General features: G+C 42.3%; 1 pseudogene; it reads right to left on the reverse strand.

Annotated features, from left to right (window-relative positions):
* Positions 1 to 643: 643 nt before the first annotated feature.
* Positions 644 to 4206, reverse strand: part of LOC114801626 (acetyl-CoA carboxylase-like) — a 59153-nt pseudogene continuing 55590 nt past the window's right edge.

Genomic DNA, 4206 nt, shown 5'->3' on the forward strand with positions numbered 1-4206 from the left:
AATTAGAACAGTCACACACAGGCTGTTCCGTGACAGTCTTAGCAGAGCACTAAAACAAAGAGCAAAACTGCGTATCTGATCAATTAAAGAAGAAGAGACAAAAATATTTGGCACCGAATGAGGTCAGTGGGAATAAAGCCGGGGGTTTCGTGTGCAATTCCGTGCGCGGTCCTGGATGTGAGTTCGGCCCCCAGGCTTCATTGTGATGGCGGGGAGGACCGTGTATTTGTGCATCCCGGCTCTTTCATGTCGGTGGCACTGGGGCGCTCGCCTGCGCACGCGCTCCTCCGGCCGTAACCCCGGGGTCGGTATGAAAGGGCCGTGGATGAATGAGACCTCTCCAGCCTCTCCATGAGCTTTGATTCTTCCCTCTATGTCCTACTCTGGGGAGGAAAAAAAAAAAAAAAAAAAAAAGACCTCCAGCCCCCCCCACACACCACACAACAGCTATTTACACCTGCCACGTTTGATCATCAATTAAGTGCTCTTTCAGTTTTAATCTCCATCCCTTCCGAACAACGTCCTCAATCAGTCGGCTGCACTTATTAAAGTCTGAATTGTTATCAACACAAGCCCTTTCTGTGGAAAAAAATTTTTTTTTACAAAAATTCACCCCTGTATATATAAGACATACTGAATTTAATAATTTTATGATATTATTTATTATGATAGAACAAAATGTAAATTGTTAGAAATACAGCATCCGATTCACAGTTCATAAAATTGCACTTAAGAAGCAGCCATTTAATGTTGTAGGGCGGGGTTAGGAGGGGGCCGAGGAGTCCACAGCAGTGAGAAGACGCAGAACTTCTGCCCTCTGTGTGGGGGAGATGTGCTGCGTCAGGTGGATGATGGAGTCCATGGCCACTTCAGGGTTCTCCAGTACCAAACTGAGGGACGGATAACAAGTGACTATTTATCATCATAAATAAATATATTTTCTATAAAGAGCACATCAGTACATATAATATTATGTGAGTCCGTAAATTGCTCTCTTGCCCAGTAAGGACAGCAACTGGCTTCGTGTGACGGGCCATGTACAGAGCGATCGTTTGGTGAGAAACGACAGTTTCATGTCTGATTAACTGTGAAGCAACAGATCAGACTGTATCTGTAAGGTAGGTCAACCTAATAAAGTTGTATCAGTATAAAGGTGTGTGTGTGTGTGTGTGTGTGTGTGTGTACAGATGCCCACCCGCGCAGCTGCTTCAGCAGGCTGTCCCGTCTGATGTACTTGATGTTCCCCTCAATGAGCGACCTGCTGCCCTCCATCTCTGCAGCCTGCTGTTTCTCCAGCCACTCCACCACATCCTTATTACTGTCCCACAGGTAAGCCTAAAACACACACACACACACACACACAGAAAAGGGCTTATTACTGTGCCACAGGTACACACATACACCTCACAAACATACACACTCTACGGCAGGGGTTCCCAACCTTTTTTTCCTGAAGCCCCCCTGCTTGTGTACAGAAGACAAACCAGGACCCACCAACCCCAATTTCTTCCCACAGAAACACATTACAAGAGTAAAGTGACTTATTTCAAACTTTTATTTGCAAAAAAATAAACAGAAGTTGTAGGTTTTCATCCTTATTCTCTTTGTTTTACACTGTACGCTAGATAGGGTCTACATTAGAGCTGTGATCATCAGTACGTTATGATCTTATTGGGTGTGTTATTAGGATTTTAGGGTTATTAGGGTGGTAGTAGCCTAGTGGGTAACACACTCGCCTGTGAACCAGAAGACCCAGGTTCAAATCCAGCTTAGTACCATTGTGTCCCTGAGCAAGACACTTAACCCTAAATTGCCCCAGGGGGACTGTCCCCTGTAACTACTGATTGTAAGTCGCTCTGGATAAGGCCATAAACGTAAATGTAAATTTTATCAATTGTATTTTTACAAAGATGATTTTGGTAACCTCAGAGCAAATGAAATTGTGTGGACCCCCTGTGATCTAGTGCCCCCCTTCCATGCTCTATGAAATGATGTCTGGAGTAACAGATTTCGGAGAGCACAAGAGGGGTGATATAAAGTGTAATCAGGGTTAACCTGATCACCTGACTACCAGACAGATCCACCTAGTGGTGCTTCATTATATGACAGAACTCAATACTCTTCACAACAGAGATGTAAGGTACCAATATTATTAACCCAAATGCTTAAACACTGTGTTTAATAATGCAAAATATGGAAAAAAAAAAAAAGTCCAAGCAATAATCACAAACAATCTAATAATTAAACAAAGATTTATAGCTCCCATATACACACACACAAATAAAGATACAAGGATGCCCAAACAGTGGGCAAGTTGGGACAGACACCCAGTCCAGTGAAAATAACCAAATGCAGGACCCCCAACAACAGATCTTGCTTCACAATTAACAGCACAAGCCAAGCTGACATGCACATGCACGCAAATACACACACACACACACACACACACACACACACACACACACGCACGCACGCACGCAGAAGCAACTGAAGCCCCCTGGTCATGTGTGTCCATCATTAATATGCCTGTGATTGATGACTGGCATTGAGAGAAGAACAAGCTGTGAAGGAGTGAACGCATGAACACCCACCTCTCTCACTCTCACACTCGTTCTCCATCCATCTTGCCATCCCCACCCCCCCATTTTATGATTTCCAAACTTCCTTATTATTCAACCACTCTACTCCTCCTCCCATAGATGAAGGGAAGGGGGATGATGAGCAAGAGGCTGCTCTGGGGAGAGAGAGAGAGAAAGAGCGGGAGAGAGGGGAAAAGGGGGCGGGCAAGGCTGCTGTAGAGCCCAGGCTGCAAATGAAATCAATTTGAACAGCGTGGCGGTAATTGGTTCCTAAACAGAATTCTGTCATGACCGTCTGGTACCTGTTTCCATTTGGCGATCGGCATCGAAATAACTCCCCTTACAAAGATGACAATAAAATCGCCTTGTTCCTAATTCTGTCTGGTCCTCTCTTTCCAATCAAGCGGGCCGGAGACAGCCGAGAGGGAAGAACGGGGTGTGTGAAAGTAGAAACTAACACACACACACACACACACACACACACACACACACACACAGCAGCTCATTCGCCCTGATAAAAACCCCAACCTCAGCGAGGGTCATTACTGCACAATCACACAGCGAATCTCTTGGTTTTATAGCCCCAGTCATTTTGCCCTAATCATTTTCTCTTCTCCAAACTACAGTTCTGGCTTCGACTGCTTCTAAAACATCCCCTGTTAAATAATCGAAAGTGATTACCCATGCACAGGAAATATGCTGCCAAGAATGGGGGAAAAATAAAAATGTTTATGAAATAAGAATTGGTCATTTGTATTTTGCTATTTTCAGACTGCCTATTATAAGTTAAAATGTGCATGCAATACATATGACAACTTGTATGCACTGCCCTCCAGGTCCAACGAGTCCCCAAAATACAGCAAAGAACTGGCAGAAAAACCTTAGAAAATTAGATATTTTTGAGATATATTTGAAGAAATCAACATTTTTGAAGCCCAAAAAGGTCATACATTTTGTGATCACATGGTGTGCACAAATACAAAGGCAGAAAAAAAAAGTATAAATAAATAACTAATGGGTTAGCCTTATATAACCCCTAAATTATTATATTTAAAATTATGTTTTCAGGTGAATATGTATATGTACAGTATATTACTATAATAACAGTAAAACAATCCACATTTTACATTTGGTTCCCACAAAACCACACCTATTTTTAGAATTGTATAGCAGCTTTTGTGTAATAAAATAAAAAAAAAAAAAACAACTTTCCTAACCTTAAACTTTATTGCTAAAAATACAAATGATTTTTTCTCCAATGTTGGTTTAATTTTTTATTATTTTGTTGTGAAGTCAAGAAAAAGCGTCCCAACTTAAACATTTGGTCCTCACAAACTATGAACAAACCCAGACTCACGATTGCAGGCTTTGTTGTTGGACACCTGGAGAGGAACAGGTTAATGCCCAGACGGTGGCATAAAGGGAGTCGGAAATGGCTAAATCAAAAGTCAACAAGTTCTCCAGCTAGCAAACAGAGCGCCAATGCCTTTTTGACGAAACTTGATAGGGAAATACATATTCATGAAGTAAGCAACTTCTGATCCCAAACAAAGTAAAGCTCTGGCTTATGAAGATTGTGAGAGCGTTAATGACTTCTTCGTTTTAAGCCTGCATAAGAAAGCCAGAT

Source organism: Denticeps clupeoides, chromosome 13 (assembly GCF_900700375.1).
Source record: "Denticeps clupeoides chromosome 13, fDenClu1.1, whole genome shotgun sequence".
NCBI classification, from domain to species: Eukaryota; Metazoa; Chordata; class Actinopteri; order Clupeiformes; family Denticipitidae; genus Denticeps; species Denticeps clupeoides.